Raw genomic sequence first — 23,992 nt, 5'->3', positions numbered from 1 at the left:
ATGGTCAGATCTCCAGCGGGGCATTAAACCATGTGTTGTACAAGACTTCTCATTTTATTTTGGGGAATAAACATAATTCTCCAAACAAGTGAGAAGAACAATAAAGCCTTCTGTTCTTTTCGAACAGAAGCAAGAACGATGACTAGAATGCAGGTGGTGAAAATCCCAGAATGAATGTTAATAAAATGCAGGTACAAGCACATTTTCATGCCTAGCATGTTGCAGCCGTGATGGCAAAGGCGGCATACTTCTTTGCCAACATTTAAGATTAAGAACTGTGTTTTATTTTCAAGAAAAGATGTTTGTTTCACTACAAGTTTGTCTTTTAGTGTGGTGTGTGTGTGTTGCAAGGGCAACCAAGCTGAAAAGAATGTGGTATTTGCAAATGTGTTGGCCCATTTTTGTTTCCTGGCTCAAACTTTACTGGTCCATAAGTTTATATTATATTCATGTCCAACTACACTCCTGAGCATCTTCAATGGATGAGGGTGGCGTTCAATTTCTTATTTACTTATTTATTTATTTTCAGCCAAATTGGATATGGGAGTGCTGAAATGGCTGGACTAAATCAAGGTCTAGAATCAGGATCATATGCCCTGACAGCCAGCTCCTCAGTTCCACATTCAGTATGAAATTTTGGGGATTTGCCCTTTTAAGAGCAGTATAACTACTAGACAGTGTTGTATAGAAGGGAGTGCTTTCATTTTAGGAGCAAACAGAATGGGCATTGCTTTCCTACAGTGACGTTCTGCTCCTAAAGGAATAATGGCAGGAGTGAGAAATGAATGGAAGTTCATTTAATGGAGGACTGTACTGCATGAACTGCATTAACAAGGTTTTTGATAACCTGTGGATAATTACTCCACAGTCTGTATTCTGAGGGCTTGATACATTAAGGACCTACTCAGTTGGTCTTCTCATCCAATGATGTTTTCTGTGGAAATATATTGCATGGATGATAGAGGAACAGCAGTTCTGTGGAGCTAGAGTTCCTAATCAATTGCTTTGCTTGTGCCATTCTGACATCCACAAAGGGGATCCTGCCCTGAATGAACAACTTTACAGAAAAAAGCATGTTATTCAAATGGTCCCCAAGTTCTAGACCAGCCTTACCATTAGATATAGTGCCTCAGACAGAAGTTGCTAAAGTGGTGAGGTGTTGAAGGATGGAGCTGTGTGTACTATGCAGCCTGCCCTGTGCCCTAAGTTTGCTTGTCTGCAGGTGTGGTGGAAGATTATGCCCCATGACTAGCGTTGAAATGAGATTCATCTACCATTCCAACCAATTTCTTTCTGTGGTACGGGCCATTTTGTCCTTTGTCTCAAGCAGAAGATTATCTTGGGCTGGCCCTTTGTGATGCTACCATTAGCAGTGATGAAGCCACTTGACCACATGCCCTTCATGTGTTTCATTGGTATAGCTAGAAGATCTTTATGACATCATCATCATCATCATTTATTTATACCCTGCCCATCTGGCTGGGTTTTCCCAACAACTCTGAGCGGCTTCCAACAAAAGATTTAAAATACATTAAAACATCAGTCATTAAAAACTTCCCTAAACATGCATGTGGGGACACTCATCTCCTGAAAAGTGAAGCAATAGTGACATGTCAGGGAGCCAATGAGAGGACTTTTCCCATATCGTTTGAATCTTCTTATGTTACCAGAATAAGAACTGGAGGGTTGTACATGGTAGGGGCTCACATGCCCTTAAGGGACTCTAAAATGACCTGCAGTACAAGACAATGACATATTCTTTATTAAAATAGTTGGCAGCATTTTGAAGTTTCTGAGAAATTATATATATACAGTATATATATATATATATATATATATATATATATATATATATATATATGAATGACAAGGATGCTGTTCTATGGCTTTGTGGCATGTATTTCTGTGCCTGCCATTTCCCTGAAAGGAATTTCTGCAATGGGAAGGAACTGTAATTAGATGTAGTGTACTGTAGAGGAGGAGAAAAGGTAGATCCCCTTACTTGCAGATGCGGATGGGAAACAACCCAGAGACAATGAGACTATATTTAGCAAGCATAAAATTGCAAGCACTGATAGATGCCACGGGGCTGCTGTCACTAAAATTTGGCTACGAGCAACTTATTCATATTTAAACGTGTTACCTTTGCAAATGGAAATGAGCAAACCCTGTTTCCTTGTTTGCTGTGCTTAAGCTATATGGGCTCGCATCACAATCCTTATACTTCAGTAGTGGCATTTGATTCCAGACATTCGATTGCCTTCCTTGTTTAAGGCACCTGTAATATGACAGGCTTGCATTGTTACATCAGAAAAATTATGTTGGTTTCTCCCTTAAGAAATAAAAGATAACAGTAGTATTAAACACCTGCACCTCTGGAAATAGTTTTGAGTAATTTGTTCAGTAATTTATAATAAAAATCAGTGGCGTAGCGTGGGGGGTGCAGGGGGGGCCGGCCGCACCGGGCGCAACATCTGGGGGTTAGGGTTAGGGGGCTAAAATCCACGGGTTAGGGGGCACAAATCCACGGGTTAGGGGGCGCAAATTACTTGCCTTGCCCCGGGTGCTGACAACACACGCTACGCCACTGATAAAAATATTTTTATTACTTATACCCTGCCCATCTGGCTGTGTTTTCCCAGCCACCCTGGGCAGCTTACAGCATATTTAAAAACATAACGAAACATCAAGCATTAGAAACATTCCAATACAGGGCTGCCTTCAGATGTCTTCTAAAAGTTGTGTATGTATGTGTTCAGGTAATTGTATGCAGTGTCACCAGTTATGTGTTCAGGTAACTGAACACATAAGTGGTAACACTGAATACAATAACAACATTAAAGAATTTACTTCTCTTAGATAAAAACAAGCCAAAATGATTAAAGTTGTGGTAAAATGAAATGAGCACACTGAGCACATGGTTGGACAGAAACAAATTATTTGGATGGGTGGGTGACTGATGTTATTACCCACAAATGGGTGGAACAGTTTCTTTATTATTTGCTCCTACCAGAATTATTGGCTTTCACAGTAGTCATCAGCACAGGTTGGGTAACTGAAATGCAGGGTCTCCTTTCTAGGAAAGCGAAAGAAACCAAAGCCTCCCTCATATGCAGAAGGAGACATGGGGCTACAGTGCTGGCCCCACCCTCAATATTATGCCCCCATGATGTCCAGACATTGAGTGTGCACATCTGAAGAAGGGAAGCCTAAGTGTGTATACTTTGTGTACATAGGTTTCCTTTAGATGCTCATGTTCAATGCATGGATGTTGGGGGCATGACCAAGGATAATTTAGATGCTGGGGGTGTAGCCACATTACATATCCATTTCCCCTTCTTCACATGGAGCTGACTTCATATATACAAAGTGAGAAGGGGGCTCAAGAGTAAAGCAACATCTTTACTCTGACACTGTAGGAATATCATTCTGTACACTGAAAACACTGCCATGTTCTTGCTCATCTGGCGAATGAAAGGGATTAGTTGCAGCAAATGTTAACTCAAACAAAAGCTGTCTGAAAGGACATCGAAGAAGAAATTTTAAGGGGGGCTTAATCCTTTTAAACAACAACTGACTATGCAGTCAAAAGTAGCATGTGGGAATAGAAGACACTGCCATCATGGCTTCTAATGAGCCCTTTACCTTGGCATAAAGGTTAAAGCAGCCGTTCAAAGAGAAACATATCTCAGACAAGTCGGCTGACCGCAAGATTCCAGGCTTATAGGAACAATATTACGTTATATGGGGTCCCAAAAGAATAATAATATCATCATTATCTGGGCCCATTCATTTAATTCGCTATTGTTTTCTCCAACATTATTTTTAAGTATTTTATAACATACAACATAGTTACAAAGGTAAGTGTGTCAGAGAGTTGGTTTATTTATATGTAGCTTGTTAAATATTTTCCAGATTTTCCAATGGAACCTATTTTACTGTAATGTCACACAGACTGGGAGCGCTTCCCCTAGACAACTCCAACAGATCACACAAATTAGTTTCAAAGAATCTTGGTGTAGTGATAACTTCTTCACCAGTGTGACATGGAGGCTTTTTCAATGATGGCACCAGTGTAAAGTAATGCACTTGCTGCTGAAATACAGGAGGTTTCACCTATATTGGCATTCTGCCAGCTTTTGAAGATACACCTGTTTGTGTAGGCATCTCCTTGATCTCTCCCCCCTGAATCTCCTCTTTTAATTACCATATTGTTTTAATGGGATTGCTTTATTGCATGTTTTAATTATGGATTTTTATATTTTGATGCTTCCATAATTCATTTTTGTACTTCTAAACTGCTTAAAACAGATTTGCACATCAAGTAATTAGTAAATAAATAACTTAATATTGTTCCTGTAAGCCTGGCATCCAGAGCTTATTCAGCATGTCTCCAAGATCCCTGTAAATTTATATTTCCCCCAACCCACCCACATTCCCACTAGTCCTACCTTGATGTTGTTTACTGTTGTTCAGTAACATAACAGGTTGCTGTAGGCTATTTTTAGCCATAAATTTAATAGGTTCCATTCTCACTGAGTATTCACTGTCCCCATTCAGCTCCCCCCCCCGCCCCCGCTTGGGGGAGGTTCAATTTTATTTTACTTTTGTACTTCTGTGAACCGTGGAGTTCCCTCAGGCCTGTTGGGATCTTCCTCTTGTGTGTGGATGACGCCATTTTGGCTACAGAAGAATCCATGGTGGGACAATTATTTTCCTATTGGTATATATGATTTTCCTTAACCCTGTTAAAATACACACACACACACACTGCAGCAGAGGTGGATTTAGGGGAGCATGACCAGTTTGGTCACACTGGGCGCCAAGCCTCAACTGGCTATGTTGGCCAGGGCTGGTGACAGGGAGTCCTACCCCAAAATTCACCACTGATTACAGAAGACATTTAGAATGAGAACTATCCTCCTCCTCCTCCTCCTCTTCCTTCCCTGTATTTAATAGCATGTTGTCCGAGTTTTCTTAGTTGATTGTACTATTTTGCTAAGCATAAAAAATGTCTCAAAGGAACAAGTCCTTGGTGTAAATTCCATTGAGTTAAATAGATTTATAAGACAGATGAATTTGTCCAAGTCTATTCTTTACACATCTTACAGAAAGGTCAACAGTAGCACACAGATAATATGAGCCTTTTTATGCAATATACTGGAAACTTTGCTTCAAGCATATTTGAAAACTGTTCCTTGTGAATATCGTGTGTATGTGTCAATTTGTATCTTATGGACTCTCTCGAGGTGGCAGGAAGGTTCTTTGCATTAATTAAATTTGTTACAAAAGCTCTGGTTACATGAGATGTTAACAGCTGTTCTCAAAATTATAAGCTACATGAAGGGATATTATTGCAGAACTTCACCTGGCTTTAGTCCATTATTTTCAGCATTTGGCCCCTTGTTTTCTGATGGTTTTTCCCCAATAGGGGAAGCTATTTCGGAATTTCCACATGTTTTATTAGGAGTAATTACATTCCCATTAGGGTTGCATATCCAAAACTTTACACGGTCATTTTCAAACTCCTATGCTGATTATAAACCCTTGTAGCAAGAAACTTTTTCAACCTTCTTTTCAATCTGTGTAGTAAAAGTAGCACTTTAGCAAGAATATTATTCCACCTTCTTCTTGTTCCTCTGTCAAATTTCCTAATTTGTTTTCCCTCCTAATACCTTTCACCTTCTTTCTTTTACTCCAAAGTTGGTTTTACTAACAGCACAAATGTATGTGTATTTACTTGGAAGTCCAATTGGTTTCAGCAGTTACATGGGAGTAAGTCACATTGAACTCTGTAGAACTTATGTTTTTTATTAATTAGGTTCGCTCTATATGGCTGCAATCCTTTTGTGCTCCTACTTCAGAAATAAGCCCTACTGAATACTGTCAGCATCAAATTCATTCTTAGCCCCAGAAACAATTTACAGGATTATATTTGCAATTCCCAAATATTATAAAATTAAAGTCTATTTGAAATAGTAACATAAATTGTATTTGGGTGGTATTCAGCTAAATTCTACTCAGAGTAGGTCCACTTAAATTAATGAACATGACTCAGATCTGTTAATTTCAATAGGTATTTTTTGAATAAAACTTAGTTGGTGGTCACCCTTGGTTTAGATATAATGTGTGGACTTTTTTCTTCTTCTTTATACTTTCTACAGACCATTCCATGACTGAACTTTGACTTACATAGTTCAAAGAACATGCAGTATATTATTCTGGCTGTACTCCTTCATACATGCAGACATTGAAATTTCAGTGGGGCTTATATGCACATAAATGTGTGCAAGATAGTTGCATTTTTGTTGTTTAAAAAGGGAAAGCAGGTCCTGTGATAAAGCATTATTTTACCCTCCCACGCTCTGTTATTCCATACTAGAAAGGAAGAAAGAAAATTACAGTCAATTAGAGTAAAAGTCATATTGACCTTTAGGACTCTTACTGTTGTCAAATAGTCGTAATACCACTTTCCCTTTTCTATGATGCATACTTCAGAGTGCTAATGTAGCATAATTATAATAATACTGCAAATGTAGGTGCCCACACACTCAATTTATCTAGATTTAAATATTATATTCCAAATAACAGGTATAAAACATATTAATTGGACTTTACCACCAACTTTACTGAATCCTGCCAAAATGATTTACGTTCGTTGTTATGCATCAATCATTTAAAGTCTTCATTGCTAAACAATTACATTTTATAGTAAAATAGATTTTGGAGCCTTGTTAGGAAGCTGACATTGAATTGACATAAGGAAAGAAAAAAACCAGTTTGTGTGGAATCATAACACAATTATATCGTATAAGCATATTCGCTTTTTAAAATTAATTAACTGTTGCTGGCTTACACTAAACATTCCACTGCACCTCCTATTTTTAACCACCAGTATGATCTGAACCACCTATTCTGACTTGTTTATTTGCTGTGATCCCAGTCTAATTAGCCTTTTTACACGCAGGCAGCAGTAAAAGAAGACCCATGCTCCTTTGGATTGGGGCACAGTCTCTGCAAAGCGCCCAACTTTTTCAGATAAATAACTGGGACGTGCGTCTTCTGGGATGCGCTTCCGGGAGAGTCACATGACATGTGCCACAACATCAGGGCGAGAGCACAGGGCAAGAGCACGGCATCCAAAATGGCCACCGCAATTTTGGGGGCAAGAGCTATGCCAGGGCTGGGGAACATCAGTTCCAGGAGCCAAATTCTGAGCATTTCTTTCTGGCCATCAGAACTCTTTCATGGCACGGCCCTCAAGCCACAGCACCTCTCCCGTGCAATGCCTTTTTTTCCTGGCCCTGCCCTGTGGTCACCTCAAGTACTTTTGCCTGATTGGCAACTCTCTCTTCTGCAGGTCGTCCAGTTTTGGATACATAAAGATCAGTACTCAGAAAATGAGTTCATTAATGGTGTAGTACGCATCTGAATAATATTTTTAACAATGGAAATTAGAACTCAGTATCTAGGGGAAGGATCACAGCTCAATAGCAGAACACATGCTTGTATGCAAAATATCCCAGGTTCAGTTCCAGGCACCTCCAGATATTATTATTATTATTATTATTATTATTATTATTATTATTATTATTATTATTATCATCTAAATTTCAAGACTACCTTTCACCCAAAGATCACAGGGCAGTTTGCAATATAAAAACACACAAATATATACCACTGTAGCAAACAAAAACAATAGATAGGGCAGGGCAAGTCACTTACTTGAAAACCTGGAAACAACTGCTAGTCAACATAAACAGTCACCAAGGTGGATCAATGGTCTTGCAACTTTTTACGCTCCAGTTAAGGGCCAATTCATGTTACAGGAAGCAATTAGAGGCAGTTTGCCAGAAAGAAAAGCTTCTAATTAAAGTTGCAGATGTCCTTTGCTGAACAAGACTTTTTTTTTGAGTAAGCATGATAGAAGCATCTTGACCTTAGGGGCAAAAGCTGCAAGATTATACAGCACTATATTAAGTGCTATTCGAAACCCGCTTTTACAATTCTGCTTCCAGAAAAGCGATACCTCTACAACCTTACAGTGTTTCATGGAAGCAACTTGTGAAGAGCATTCCCTGAATCAGTCCATTGTGGCTTTCAGGCTTAATTTTTTTAAAAAAATAAGCACAGAAATATAGAGGCATAGAGGAAATCAGCAGGGTCTCCATAGAGCATCCCCTGCCTAGGCAGTCTGGATAAACTTCCTGCTAGCTTTTTCTCCCATCAATTGACCACCACCTGCAATGTGATTGTGCCTGGCCCTCCTGCCTTTTGAAATAGCAAGTCATTCTGAGTGGTTGACTGCTGACAACTGTTGAAAGGATGCACTCCTCTGTTCTCTGGCAGCATTCAACACTGCATGAAGAATAGAAGAGACAGGACTTCCCCTTCCATTTCTCCCCATGCGGCTTCCTGTACTTCACCAAATTCACCATACAAAAAAGTTTTTGGGAGTTCACAAGAATTGCTGGGGGGAGGAGGAAACTGTTCCATCAATGTGTCCCTTACACTGATGGATGGAAACAGTTAAATTTCACCCTGCGTTTTGATGGTTGCATTTGCACCCATTGGGCATGGAGTTATAATTCAGTATTTTCTACAAAGGGGAAAGATATAGGTCTAGAGCAGGCATAGGCAAACTTGGCCCTCCAGATGTTTTGAGACTACAATTCCCATCATCCCTGAACACTGGTCCTGTTAGCTAGGGATGATGGGAGTTGTAGTCCCAAAACATCTGGAGGGCCAAGTTGCCTGTGCCTGGTCTAGAGATTAACATTCCCAACAACTCTGTGTCTGGGGAAGGAAAGAGTATTGATACTGTAAAGGAAGCAGGAAAATGTAATTGAATGTTGGGTATTACTGGTGTAAAAAGAGTATTACTGGTATTACTGGTGTAAAAAGAGTAGCTGCATTGTCTCTCTTGTATGGTTGGGATATCAGTAGTGGGAGATCTCTTGTGTTTGGCAAGAAGCCAGGAGGATAAGCCTAGGTGTCCCAACCTGAATGAAATAGGTGGAAAGCTTTGTTGGCATTGTGGGTTGTTTCTTGGAGGGGAAGGTGTTTTTCTTTTGACAGTTTTAGTACAGGTAAACTGCTTTGCTTTTTTTTTTTACAATCAAGCGGTGTATAAATTTTATGAAAGAAAGAAAGAAAGAAAGAAAGAAAGAAAGAAAGAAAGAAAGAAGAAGATGTTTTAAACAATAGTTATAGTACTACTACACATTTATGGGAGCCTTCCAGATGGGACAGAATAGTAAATAAAAATGAATAGCATGTAAAATAATGTAAACAGCATGTGAAATAAAATTATTATTGCTGAGAATAAAGGAAAGAAACTGGGGAACATAATTGACTGTGCTCTTATTTTTATTCAAATATATACTGCTAAGAGCTTTCAAGAGCTGGGTTTTTTCCTGTGGAGACATGCAGCATTATTTGTGCTAATGACTGAATTGTTTTAACAGAAAACCACTTACATATATTTCAGTTTTCTAGAGCACGTAACCTTTAGCAAAATCCTATGCATATCTACTCAAGAATTAAGTCATGCTGAGTTCAATGTGACTTACAGGATTACAGCCTGAATTGCATTTTTGTTCATTATTCTTATTTTTACTGTATATGACAATAAACATGTGTTAGTGTCACCATAAGATGAAAAAAAATCTCCTACCATCATCCTTACTCACTTTTATGTATTTAGTTCCATGAAGTGCAGTAGATGTAAATACAAATTAATTATTTAAAAAGTAATAGGAAGGAATGAGATTCCAAACATGTAGTGCTTAATTATTAAACACCTATAATGGAATTTCAACCCTTACACATCCTCCAAATCTCACATTGTGCTTGGACAACTGCCTGAGGTTAACTAGTATGCCTCTTGCTGCCAAACCATCCACTTAATACTGCAAAGAAAAGATTTTGTGCACTAAAATGTAAAATGCAGCTGGTATTCTGCTTCTTGTGCAGTGATATCTAGATTTGCAAAAACATTAAATAATAATAGTTTTAAAATGTTTGTGCTAATATTGTACTCGGCTGCTGTCCCTTTCCAGCTTAGCTACAGCAATCCATGTGTAGACGGAGATTCTTCTCAATGGATTAGCTGAGGGAGACTGCAAAGGCAACTGTTTTTGTGTGCAGGATCCTGGATCAGGAAACCAGCTTGTGAGTTGCAGTGTGCTACACTTGGGGTGGCCACAGACAAGCTAGACTTTCCACTAGATGCATCAGTCTTAAGATAAATGTTTTCATTGATCTCACTTCCCAGGGGACTGGGGATTGTAGGTCTGTGGAGGGAACAGGGGTCTCCTAAACAACTCTCAGCATCCTTAACAAACTACACTTCCCAGGATTCTTTGGGAGAGGCCACAGTGCTTTAAAGTGCTGCTTTAAATGTATAGTGCAGGTGGTGTCTGCAACAGTATCTTGTGATGACACCCAGCTGTTCCTCATCCCTTACCAGCAGTTGCCAATGATGTGGAGCTAGGGCAAGTGGGGGAGAAGCAAACATTGTAATGTCAGGATTTGGGTAAGGTCCATGAGACATTACAGAGAAAACAGAATTTCTTAACACACAGCTCTTGTTTTTGGTCGTAAGATGCCACACATCTAGCACCACTTAGATATTATGTTGTCAGTACTGAAACCCCTGGTCTGTTTTCTGTAAACAGTAAGAACAGTAGCAGTGATATAAATCTAAAGTATTTACAACAGGATGTGATAAAAATGTTTTTCAAATTGCTGTTGTTGTTGTTGTTTAGTCGTGTCCGACTCTTCATGACCCCATGGACCAGAGCACGCCAGGCACTCTTGTCTTCCACTGCCTGCCGCAGTTTGGTCAAACTCATGTTCGTAGCTTCGAGAACACTGTCCAGCCATCTCGTCCTCTGTCGTCCCCTTCTCCTTGTGCCCTCCATCTTTCCCAACATCAGGGTCTTTTCCAGGGAGTCTTCTCTTCTCATGAGGTGGCCAAATTATTGGAGCCTAGCTTCACGATCCTTGCAGTGAGCACTCAGGGCTGATTTCCTTATGAATGGATCAGTTTGATCTTCTTGCAGTCCATGGGACTCTCAAGAGTCTCCTCCAGCACCATAATTCAAAAGCATTAATTCTTCAGCGATCAGCCTTTTTTATGGTCCAGCTCTCACTTCCATACATCACTACGGGGAAAACCATAGCTTTAACTATACGGACCTTTGTCGACAAGGTGATGTCTCTGCTTTTTAAGATGCTGTCTAGGTTTTGTCATTGCTTTTCTCCCAAGAAGCAGGCGTCTTTTAATTTCGTGACTGCTATGTTTTCAGTTAAGGCTCATTATCACCCATAGAAAGGTATTTTGAGTTAGTATTAAAATGTTATTCACTGGTCCCAGGAAATGAAACATTTAAATTTAATTTATTTAATGGGGTTTCATAGGTGATTTTTGCCTAGTAGAAATAGCACTGGCCTGGAGCAAAGCCTAGGGCTGAAAACATATTCGTCTAAGCAAAAAGCCATTAGTGTGCCCTTCTTACCAACTCATTACTATGTTTATGTTCCAGCTAGTCTTGTGAGCTATAGAAATGTAACGTTAAATGTGTTTTATGTTTTTTTAGATTTAAAAAAGAAAATAGAATAAACAAAAACCACACTTTCCTCTTTCTTTCTTTTTTGCTATTAAAAATTATAGGAATCCACAGTTATGCATTATATCATGAAATGATGTATGACCTGAAAAAGGTTATGAGGAATTGATACAAAGTTTATTCAGGCATTGGTAAATGAGCATGGAGGGAAAGGACCATATAAAAGAATTTATCTAAATACAGCAGTTGACAAAGGAGATACAGTGTGTATGCGTAAGAGAGTTGTATTATTTTATTTAATGATTATTTTTGGAGGCTGTGGGTTGTACACCTCAGCCACAATCAACAAGAACAGGTGCTTGTAAGAATTTTTCTTACTCTCACATCTACTAATCAGAAGCTGCCATGTGTGTTTGATAGCATGAAATAGTATTTAGAATGTATTAGAAATTAATATACAACAGAAGTATTTGATGGTTGGTGTTTTGATTGCAATCCTGTGAACCTTGGGAGTAAGCTCCATTTAACATAATGAGACTTACTTGTAAGTAGAGATACATAGGATTGTGCTGTTCATATCTGAAGGCATTTGATAGCTGACTTCTTCATATTTAAGGTCAAAGGGTTGTGTATTTGAGTATTGATGGCAGCATATCAAAAGCATCTGAACTCTTGAGTAAATTGAATAATCAAAAATTATGAAAATTGGTATTTTCAGAATTTTGTTTCTGCATATTTTTGAAAAGGTAACTTCCTGTAAACAATTTTTAAGCACAATTAGGGTTGAAAGGATTTGTCAATTTCAGTTCTCTCTGTTTCTCATTTTTCCAATCTTGAATTCAGTTCTCTACATTTTCTACCAATTTATGATTTTTTAAACCCTCATAAAAAGAATTTCTCCTGTTACATACCTTTTTTATGAAATTTTGACTAATGTACATATTTTGCAATCAAATATTTTCTTATTATAATGCCTTTTGTATGTTTCACTAATATTTTCATTTTTATGCACTTTCTCTTAATATATGCATTTTTGTAAACTTTGGTTGGTTGGAGAACTACATAGCAAAGTTCAGATAGGTTCAAATTTCTAAGGACAGCTGTGTTTCAGTGTACACATTGTTTCAGAAAGTGTGAATCTTTCTCCTCTATCCCTACACATGATAGGGAAGATCTAAGCCACATCCCCTGTGGCATGTCCCATTATTAGCTTTTTGCCATTTGTTTCTTCAATGGTCCGAACCCAAGCCAGTATAACTCAAGAGTGGGCTTTGCTGTGGTATTAGGGATGGCTTCCAAACAGCCTGTTGTTTGATAATACAAGTCTAAGGCTTTCTATGATGAAACAATAATCTTCTGCTGGTGCATATGCTTTGAAGAAAAATTACCAGCTTAAAAAACAGTGTAGTCTACTCAAAAGCAGCTAAGAATAACACCTATGCAATTTGTCCGTTGTTTCTTGCTCCTCATGCATAGTTTATGAGGGTTTGAATGAAGTGATAACACAAATTACACAAAGTCCTAACCCTGCCCTCGCTGAACCTGGTAGCAATCTCTTGCTGATTTTAATAGGAACAGTTCTGGAATCAAGCTGAGCCCCTGTGAAATAAATTAAAGGCTGTGGGGCAGGTGTCTACTCCACAGAACAACTATCAGCATTCTTGTACTTTAGGAACAACAGTTTTTACTCTCTCCAACTTTGCTCTTTTATTTCATTTCTCCTTTATTATTGCAACCAAATCCACACAGTTTACAGTTTTGCAAAATCTAAGTTCCCAAAGAACTGAACTTGGGCCAAATAATATTAATATAAGATATAACACAATTCTGTGTACGTCTGCTCAGAAGCAAGCCCCATTGAATTCAACAAAGCTTACTCCCAAAACCATATCTATAGGATTGCAGCTATAAAAGTTTACATTCTTCTTTATGAGCTTTGTATAGTCCCACAATTCCTGCATAGACAAAGGATTTCTGGAATTTTCTAGAACTTCAGTGAGGGAGTTCGTGCTCTTACTTTTCCCTTTGTGTATCCCGAGGAATGGCTTAGAAGCCTTCTTTCTCATCAGCTTGTCTCAAAAGCCCATCTTTTTCTGTATTTTAAATGTAGGCAATAACATTTTCCCCCCAGTATTTTTTTCAAGAGCCTTAATCAGGGCTTTGTTTCAGCTGGAACTCACCGGAACTCAGTTTTAGCACCTCTTGGGGGGGGGGGTGTCACCATTGTCATTATAAGAGAACAAGGGTGGTGTTCATGGTGAGTTCCAGTACCTCTTTTTCCCCTAGAAAAATAACACTGAGTCTAATCACTTTTCGATTAGTTTGGGCAAACTGTCAGTCCACCAACATCTCTTGACCTCAGTAGTGGATCTACTTCCAAAGGCTCATTTCTGGCTACAAAGGCCACCAAATGCTTTGAATGTGATTTAGACCACACTTCTTTGAATCCATCAGACTCTGAAACTTCTTAAAAACAAAACACCAACCCAAGGAACAAGAATAAGAGGTAAAGGAGAAAGAAGGATCATATAACCAGTGGACTATAAATAGCATATCTGACTAAATCTTCCAAGATTGTGCTCATTCTACATTCTACTCTGAGACCTAAGGCCTTTTCTGTCACACTCATCCTGAACCATGCTATATAGTGCCAAAGCCAACATGAACTTGTGATGATGTTCTGTTTAACTAAACACTCTGGTTGGTTGCTTGCTACCAACCACATCTCCAGTCTTTATGGTCCACTAAGTTACACTGCCAATCATTTGGGGACTCTACTTTATACAGCCCTCTATTGAGAGGATTTTCCATTCATTCCTACTGTTTGCTTCCTTTCCCTTAACTGATTCCTAAGTGAATCTTTCTACTTCTTATGCTATGATTGCTAAAATTATACTGGATTCTTTGGTGAGGTTTGTTTGTTAGCAAGCTCAGAGAACTCTAAAAAGGCATACCCTTGCAGAAGCCATACTGGTTCTGCTTCAACTTATTATTCTATATATGCTTGGCAATATATAATAACCGACTACCGTTCCACCAACTTTCCTGGAACATGAAGACTTGCATGCACTAGTGTACTACTTTCTATTTTGATAGCTTCCCCCATATTTGCTTGTTGTAAAATATGAACTTGCCCCTCATTTAACATCTAGTAATAAGAAGCACAGATAATTGGATATGATAGGCCAGAAGTTTTCTTTCTTGGCTGCTTGAGCTCTTTTTGGGGGGATATATTTGTTGGATATATCTTCTTCATTAAAAAAGAGAAAGAAATCTCACCCCTTTCACCCTCCTGAAAGCAGGAAGACCTAATGACTTTGAACAGAACATGCTTCACTGTTCACAAATGACAGCCGTAAGATTCATTAAAAACCTACTCCTTGCACTTGATTTATCTCTCTGTGTAATGAAGACACTAAACACAGATGATATACAGAGGGTCAGGGAGAGACCCATGTCACTGTCTGCACAGTTTGTTAGGTTATCAAACTAACTATTTTCTGTAGTTTGTTTTTAAAAAACCCTGTATATTACTTCTTGTGCACAAGGATGATTTTGGTTTGCTATATTATTACTAGCACCATAAGACAAGCCCCATTGGACTAGATCAAAGGCTTTTCTAGTAGTACCTTAGCCATACACAATCCTTTGAGGTAGCTTAGAGATAGTGAGTTACCAAAGGACACTCAGTTTGTTTCACAGCTGAGCAGGGAATCTGAATTTATTTACATTCAGTACTCCAATCATTATAGCATGATCTGCCTTATTTCCCCCCTCAACCCCCAATCCCAATTCCTTAACATGATTTTATTTTTCCTGGCTACTTATTAACTAATTGGTTAATGGCACAGATACCTCACAATTTTTCAGTGCGTTTCACAGGTGGTTTATCTAGTCACTGGGCAGGCACAGACAGACCTGTCTAACTTAGCAGTAGAACAACATCACTTTGACCAAGTGGCCTTGTTCTAACATGACCACCTACTTCCTTTCCTTGTCTAAGCTTCTTTACCTAGACCTGACCACTCACTGAATCACTGAATTGTAGAGTTGGAAGGGACCCTGAGGATCATCTAGTCCAACCCCCTGCAATGCAGAAATATGCAGCTGTCCCATATGGGGATTGAACCTGCAATCTTGTTGTTATCTGCACCATTGTCTAACCAGCTGAGCTATCCAGTGATTCAAAATGAACCCTGTTATAATTGTCTCTGTTTCATACACAAAACCAGGGAAGTGAAATTTGGTGAGGCATTGATAATTTTTCAGACAGGGATTCCCAGCTTCTGCCACAGAATCACAGTTCTCAAGGGAGAAGGAATTACTGTACTATTTAAGGATTAAACTATATTCTAAGCAAATTTCAGTGAGTCCTTCCTCTCCCTTCCTTTCATTCTTTCCCAAAGCACCCTAGGACAGTTTCCACCTCAGCAGAAGAGTGGATAGGTAGAGGCTGATAAATTCTACCTCCCCCCCCCCCCAAGAGTAAAAAGCAGCTTCCTCGGAAAGGTAATTATGACTTGAAAACGGAATCAGAGGACAAAGGCTTAAGCAGCTTCTTTTCCTGTGCCCATTTTTTGCTCAGAGGTAGCTTGCCCTTGGCTGCATAGGACTGAAAAAAACACCAAAGAAACATTGCTTTAAACTGAACTAAGTGGTGTACAGTAAAATCAATCTACAAAATACGTTAAAATATTAATCACAAGTCCCAATTACAGCAACATATGCAACTTGAGCAATGTTTGAAGAGGTTTTTTAAAAACGCAATTAAGCCTTAATCAGAAAACGCTTGAGTAAAGAATAAAGTTTTTTTAGAAGGGCATTGAAATGTATAAAGATTTGGTGCCTGTTATATGTCCATGAGGTTGCATCAGGGAGTAGCCAACTGAAGGCCTGGTGCCATATTACTGCCAACCAGCCTGCTGCTGGCATATCCAATAAAAAAGAGTCTCAGCTGATCATAGTGACCAAGCAGGGGTTTTATAAACAGTTTGAGCCCAAAGTCACTTCCAGACAAACTTGTTTATTGAGTGTTGATCCCGATGTGTTTTGCACAAAGCTTGCGGAGAGGTCAAACAATTGTCATTTGACATTGCATCTTCTTGTCATTTCCCTTATTATGAATGTCTGAATTACCAGGGAACGGGGAAGCAGGTTTGTTTTGCAAGAGCGCCAAATTCACCTTAATTACGCAACCTGCATTTGCCAGCGTGTGACTGAATCCCACTCGCAAAACAGTGACATTCTCAAAGCACTCCCCATTGAATAGATATTGGCTCTGACGTATCTATAGTGGGGATAAGAAAAGGCTTGGTGTTAATCCACTGTTTTTCGTGGAAAATAAAAGTTCTGAGAAAGGCAGAGGCATGACCATGAAGCTGTGAAATACTGGCAGAAGTTGCTGATGGTTACTGTTAGCTCCCCTTCACTGATATTTACTGTTGTCTCTTGGAGCTTGTTCGCCATTTCTTCTTCCTCCCCGCTGGGTTCCATTCCACATGGCAAACCTGACCAGAACAGATGTCCTTTTTGACATTTCCACATATTGCATCCCCAAGAGTGAGTGAGTGTACGTGTGTGTGTGTGTGTGTGTGTGTGTGTGTAGCTGTTCAAATAGCAATAGAATCCAAAAGAAAGTCAATTTTCTTTTATCAGCGTGGGAAAAAAAAGAGTTAAAATGTTAAGCATTTCAAATCAGAATCCTCAGAGGTGCATAACATATTGGATGAAACACTGAATTAATATATGTAATGCAATTTACTACAAGGACCCAACTAGGGCCAGATAAAACACACAACAACACTGATTATATGAAAGCCCATGAAAATTTTGAATAATTGCATATTAAGCCGAATAGACAGGTGGTGATGCTCTTTCACACATGCACAAAAGAAACCAGATTGTGTGGTGAGGCCATGTAACAATGAATTAGGATAAACTAATCCTTCAATGGATTGGAGGCAGGGTGCCCCTCCCTACTAAGCATCCAACCAAATGCCTCTTCTGCCAAAGGAACGTTGTGACGATTGCTATGAGGTAGGCAAAAACCTGCAGGATCCAACCATCTGCCTTAGGCAAAAATTCTTCCCAGTCCTGAAACCAATGACCAACACCTGTCTATAGCAACCATTATACTAAACACCAACCTGTTTAAGACAGAAAAGCACAACTGGAAGTACAATAAGTTTTAGAGGGTGGGGAAGCCCAAGTGAAGACTATGGTGCAGAGAGCCTTTTATGTCCTAGGAGTGGACTGGGTGGGCGAAGTCTTCCCCCTGGCTCACTCCTAAGCCCCATTCCTCGGAATCCCAGCATTGAGAGTGATTGGCTACCAAGTTGTCAGCCTTCTTTCCAGCCTCCCATGTGGCCATAAAGTAGACGAAGCATTTCCCCACCGTGCAGGAGGCTCAGGATGCCAGCCCCCCTCCCCCCCGCTGCTGCGCAAGACCACAAAAATCCCTTTTCAAAATGTACAAACTGGCCATCACTACATCTTCTAGTAGCGAATTCCACAGTTTAGCTGCACTCAGTTAAACCAAAGTTTTATCTGAATTGGGCCCCATGCTTAAGCTGTCTCCTCACTAACCATAAGCTGTCGCTAAGAACTAACCTTGGCTGCAGCTTATGGTTAGTAAGAACTTATCCATCCTTGGTTTAAACACCACACTAAGCCAAATCATGGCTTAGCTTAACATGGTATCAATAAGGAACAGGGAGGAGCTAAGTGGCTGCAAGTTCTTCCCTAGGTCACAGCGTTAAACAGGGTTTATATCCCAGCTGAGTGGGTTTAGAGCAGCAGCCTTAATTTCAAAATTTGTATAGCCGTTTATATCACAAATGGAAAAGATATGTCATATAAAAATTTGAAGAGATGCTAAGGTTTCATACCATTTTGGGTGGGGAGGGGGCCCTGTCATCAGTAGAATCTACTCAGTAGACAAATCTTTTCTAATCTATTGAATGCGTATATTTCAGAGACAGGGAAAAAATGTTGTTTTATTGAAGTGAAATATATGTATATGGTCTATCTGTCACATCTTAAGTAATCAGAATGAGCTCTTAGGAGAAATCTGTAATTACTTTGAGCATGATATTAGTTAGAAGTAAAATGAATAATTTTGCTCCATTTTATTACCTTTGGTATATAGCCATTTGTATCATAAATTCATTGACCTCATCTTAAATGACCAATCCTGTAGGACAGATCTGATTCATTAATTCTTAAGTGACATTATTTCTACTCCAGTAATTTTTACTCCATGTGAAGGGATGGTGTGCTGTATCTGTGGCAGGATATGAAAGAGAGGAGGGAAGAGAGAGAGCTAGTTATGTGTGACTTTGGAGTGCTGAGTAAAATCAATTGTATAATGACTAGATATTTAGTTCATCGGGGATGTGCTCACAAATTGATTTATTGCAGTTACCCTCAATATCCTTAATTAATTTTACCTAATGATAAAATATACTGAATAGAGGGTGATCAATATGTGAGTGAAGTAGACCAACATTAGCATTTCTTTTAGTGAATTATTAAAAGCAGGGGGGAATTCTGAGAGAATTTGCAAGACGTATTTCTAACTATTTTTACAGGAGAACATATTTACTCACCACACAGTAATACAGGAACACATTGGGTCATCTAATAGAGAAAACACTAAAATGAACATTTTGACCACTCATTTATAAAATAAAATAATTAGAGATGACCTAAACTTCTGTATTTGCAGTGCAATCCTAAAATGCACCTTTCCTCAGAAGTAAGTCCCATTAAGATGGGGAAAAGAAGAAAAAAACATTGATGATGAGTTATGCTAATAAGGGAAGAGGGTTGGGAAGATTGTTTATCTTTTCTTGTTGTTTATTCTATGTTTGTTTATCTTAACAATAAAAAGCTTTCAGAAGAAAAAGTAGTATGTTAGTGTTAATTACTCCCAGATAAATGTGCATAGAATCCAGTGAACATCCAGGAACAAACCCCATTGGACATCATGGGGTTTAGAACTGGGTAACAATAGGTAGAACTGAAATGTCTCTGTGTTTGGAGCTACAGCACTGAAACCATTTAACCATGAAATAATGAGGTGTTTTGTGAATGTAGATGTGGGTTGACTTTGCAATCAAACCCAAAAGTGGAGCAGCCTGTAATTACATTTTCTGACCACGTTTAAGTCAAGGGAATCCATGGTTCTTAGCACATTAGCGGAACTAACATTCTGCTTCAGACCTTTTCATGGGCCAAGAATCCTCCCCTCCAAGTCCATCAAAACCTCTGAATTAGATTACTGACTGCCAGGTTTGCACATCCCACTAGGAATACAGTTGGTAGCACCAGGAATGATCCTCACTAGGGAGCAACATGTTATGATGGAGGTAAAGCCATGAAGGGAGGAGAGTATGTGCCCGCCATGCAAACAATACTTGGAAACATATTTGACAACATTCAGCTAAGTTTTACTCAAATTGAAATTAATGGACCTACCTTAGTCATGTTCATTAATTTTAGTGGGTCCATTTTAAGTAAAATTTAGTTGAATACTACTCTTTGAAGTGAAAATCCTTGACTGATACATGTTTGAGGTTTTACGTACCTGGCAAAATGTGTGTGCATTATATATTTGGGTACCTTGTACGCAGATTCAAAATAGGTGCTCCCACATACATGTTCTTGATGTCAAGAACTGGCATTCGAAGAGCAGTGTGAAAATTTGCACAGTTTAGTTAAACTCTGGGCCAGGTGACTTTTTTCTGAAGCTTCACAAGAAGCAGACAAGTTGCCAGCAGGATGAAGGAAATATTTTGAGGGGAAAGGCCTTGAGGATGCATCTCAGAAAGGACCAAACTGTGCAGTGAGAGTGAAACATTAGGCATGATTCAGTCCATAAAGAAATCCCAATTTCTTTGGTTTATTTTAATAGCCCTTTTCTATCCATTCTGGGTACCGTCTTCCTGAGGGGAAAGTTCCAGGTAATCAGTTTAATTTACCACCTGTGTGGAGAGGCAAGATTGCTCCATGTCATAGTGATGGTGTAAAAACTAGCAGAGTAGTTGCAGCTGCATGGTCTTCCTGCACATATGCCCTCTGGTGCTGGAGAAAATGGGCCCTGGACCTTGATTGCCTACCTAAAAAACCCTGATCTTTGACTTTGGTTCTAGGTCCCCATTCAGATGAAGAATTGTTCTGCTGCAGCCACATGTGTCTGGATGCAGTTAGGTGGTGAGGTCCATGAATCTAACAGTTGATATTAGGGCGAGGCAAGCTAGCTTTGTTATTGTTGGTCTATACAGCGGTACCTCAGGTTACATAAGCTTCAGGTTACATACGCTTCAGGTTACAGACTCCGCTAACCCAGAAATAGTACCTCGGGTTAAGAACTTTGCTTTAGGATGAGAACAGGCAGCAGCGGGAGGCCCCATTAGCTAAAGTGGTGCTTCAGGTTAAGAACAGTTTCAGGTTAAGAACAGACCTCCAGAACGAATTAAGTACGTAACCAGAGGTACCACTGTACCTAAATTCCAAAATATGCCTTCCCCCAATTTTCTTAAATTGTACTTTTAAGGTCAAGAGGGTTCTGTTTGGCTTTGCCGTCTCTTATTAAAGCAGCTGCATTCATCTGCTGGTGTGGCTTTTTAGGGTAAGGTAAGCTTTGTCTCTAAATGTGGTACCTGGCTGTTGGGTCATTGCTACTGAGTAACATGGGCTTAGGTCTGAGAGGCCAAGTGAATCTTTGGTTGTTGTCTGGGTGAATCCTAAGGGCATCCAGAAACACATCTTAATGTTCCCTGACTCCGATTTGGGGGACTTTTCAGGGATGGTGGAAGTAGGGTTGATTTTTCCTGTGCATAGTTTGGCTAGGTTGCAGGGTTAGGGAATTAGCTCTGGATAGAGAGGAGTCATACTCTCTCCTTTGTTATATGCTAACAGGAGTGAGATAGAGATAAGGAGACCTTACCAACACATTTCCCATGCATTCAAAAATCCAGTTTTTCATTCCTTCTTTACATGGTGGCAGTGGTGGCATTTGAACCCAGAACACTGAAATGATTGGAACCCAAATCCAGTGTCTGGATTTAATTTCTAGAGTCTAATTTAAGTATGCTTAAATCCTACTGATTTCAAAAAGATGGCTACTATTATAGGTACACTTACATGGGAGTAAGCCCCACTAAACCCAATATAAGTTAGGTACTTCTTAGTAAATATGATTACTGTGAGAGTTAAGTAAATGCCTATTGAGATCAATGTGACTTAACAGGGCTTAATTTTGTTTGCATCATGCCTAGGCTTTAAAAAAAGCACATTTTTTTTTAGTGTCATCACCATTTCAGATAAAGAAAAGCTGAGAGTTAAATGAGATGAGTAATCAAATGCCCAGCATATGTTGTTTTCAATTTGTTTATATGGCCAATGGTTATTAAAATTAAATTACCTATTTAATGCTATCATTTTACAATCATTATCTTAAAAGACATACACACGCACAAGTAGTATTCCTAGTCTTGAATAGTGAAGGTGTACGAAGGACATTGCTTTCACGTGGCCATAAACTCAGTACTGTACATTTAATGTATAGTACTAAAGACAGTCTACAGAATATTATGAGAACTGAATAAACAACAACAAAAATCTAAAAGTTTTGTATCTCTGTATAAAATCTGTCCAAAAAAAAGGCATTGAAAATTCTGACATCTGTTTATCTGTTTATAGCTGTGGAAAGATTACTCATTTTAATTCTTGTTTAAAATGCCATATGACGGGAAAGGCATTTGTGCAAACAAGAGTCATATTTGAATTGTAGATCATGTCTCCGCCATCTGTGAGAGCTGTTAGTGTTGCAAAATTAATGTGTTAATGAAATCACAATAATTTCTCTGAAGAAATGAATTCTGAAACCTAGAATGACTATTTTTTGAACTTTGGTTTCTAGTGGCTTACAACTGGGAAAACCTTTCACAGCTTAATTAGTTCTCAAGCCTTATTTACTTTTTTATAAAAAAGAATTGGCAGTGTTTTCACCACACCAATAGTAGCACAGAAAATAACTTTTTTTTTTTGGTAAGGCTCTAATAATAAAAGGTTTGCCTTAGTTTTTGAAAAGTTGTTAAATAAACTGTTGTCTGCCAAGAAGTTATACAAAAGTGACTAGTGAAGAAGAGTGGGCAAACAGCTTGGAAAATCTTTCCAGCTTGTTGAAATATCACAGCTTCAGAATATTTGAAATCCACCCAGATTTTATTACTATTTCTGTTTCGTATTTGGAAGGCAAAGCCAACGATGTATGATGCTTTTGCATTTTGGGTACCATTTAACATTTACATTTAAATAATTTAAAGTGTACTGTGTTGTGGGCTTACTACGGATGATTTGTACTAAGTTGTCACAAGTCATTGGGCTCATTTTTTCTGAATGTTATTTGCTCTTATTTATGCATATAGTATCTATGTGACCATTACCTAATGTGAAAATCATAATCCACACAGAATTAAGGTGCAATGAAATTATTGTGCTTAAGCACTTTTTGGCTAAATCCTATGCACATTATTTATCTGTAACTAAGCCCCATGAAGGGCAGGGGTACCTTTACCTTTACCTTTAAGCCCCATGAAATACAGTGGGACTACTTCTGAGTAGATATCTATACGATTGCACTATAATGCTGCACTAGATTTATAGGCAATATTCAAATAATGCTTTATATATTTACTTGGGAAAAGTTCTCTCTGTGTTCAGTGGAACTTACTCTCTAGTAAGTGTGTTTAGGATTGGTGCCCTAGACTGTTCCAGTGCTTTATATTCATTTTTTTTTACAATTCATACAATTCACAAAATAGGAAACTATTACTATAACCATGTTTCAAATGTGGGGAAGAAGCACTGAGTTTGTTAAAGCCCAATTGGCCTACAATCCTATGCAGAGTTACTATAAAGGAAATCCACCTGAATGTCATGGGGCTTACTCCTGAGTAAACATACATAGGATTGGGCTATTTGTGAGCTCATGGGAGTGATAAGATTTGAACTGAGGATTTCCCAATGGATAGTGCAGTCTCTTACCCACCAGAGTTCACCACATTTTATGCTTTAGCTGAAACACCCTTAAAATCATGAGGATCTTCCAGAATGTGGACAGCACACAGACACACAAGTATTTTTACAGTATTATGCTTTCATGTTTTAAAGCATCATGGATGAGAACTTTTCAAGTATTGTAATGACATTTATACATAATAATTTATTGAGCATGTATATGTAATGATAGGATTTTGGGGTCAAAATATGCAGGTTTCATAAACTATACTTTCCTTTGATAATTCAGATATTTGGAAAGCAGTAACGGAAAGTTTAAAAAAATATATTTTTAATGCAAATAACAATATAAAGAGGAAATCGCTTTTTTTCTTACCTGTTTTGATTTTGTTACT

The 23,992-nt window shown here is 38.7% G+C and overlaps 1 protein-coding gene across 4 annotated transcripts in view; it reads left to right on the top strand.

The window, feature by feature from the left end:
- Positions 1 to 23,992, top strand: part of SOBP (sine oculis binding protein homolog) — a 138,502-nt gene that overhangs the window by 94,256 nt on the left and 20,254 nt on the right. The gene's annotated exons all lie outside the window — the stretch shown is intronic.

This window comes from Podarcis cretensis, assembly GCF_951804945.1.
Source record: "Podarcis cretensis genome assembly, chromosome: 3".
In the NCBI taxonomy this organism is placed as follows: Eukaryota; Metazoa; Chordata; class Lepidosauria; order Squamata; family Lacertidae; genus Podarcis; species Podarcis cretensis.
The sequence above is the reverse complement of the archived record's forward strand: the minus strand, read 5'-3'. Positions and strand labels throughout refer to the sequence as shown.